Below are 554 nucleotides of genomic sequence, written 5' to 3' on the forward strand. Positions count from 1 at the left end.
CTGAGTCACGTTTCCATGATAGCAGCTTTACAGAAAGGGTTTTTGTTGCTGTTTTGTGGGTTTTTTAGACTCTTCTTGGTGACCCACACCATTTCTCCCCAGGCCTGCCTGTCATCAGCAGCACTCCCTGTGAGGCTGCAAGCAGGTGGGCTGTTTCCACACTACTGCTGGTGATTGCCAAGCCTAGAGGTTCAAAAATTCGAGAGAAAGGAGAAAAAGAAGAAAGGAAGGAGGGAGAGAAATGATGAGAGGGAGAGAAAGGAAAGAAGGAGAGAAAGGAGAGAGAAGGAGAGAAGGAAGGGGAGGAAGAGAGAGAGAGAGAAGGAGTGAAAGAGACAACAGTGCACACAAATGAGTTTATTTCATTAGCTTTTATTTTTAAGAGACAGCCCCGACCCTTTGTGCTCTGCCCATGCAGAGGCCGGGCCCTGCAACTCCCTGAGGGCCAGCCGGGCCGGCGGGCTCGGGCCTCAGGACCCCCGGGGCACGGTGGGGATCGTTCCGCCGAGGGGGACCCCGATCCCTGGGATACCCCAAGGCTCCCGAGCGGACCC

This window comes from Aythya ferina, assembly GCF_964211825.1.
Source record: "Aythya ferina genome assembly, chromosome: 2".
Taxonomy (NCBI): domain Eukaryota; kingdom Metazoa; phylum Chordata; class Aves; order Anseriformes; family Anatidae; genus Aythya; species Aythya ferina.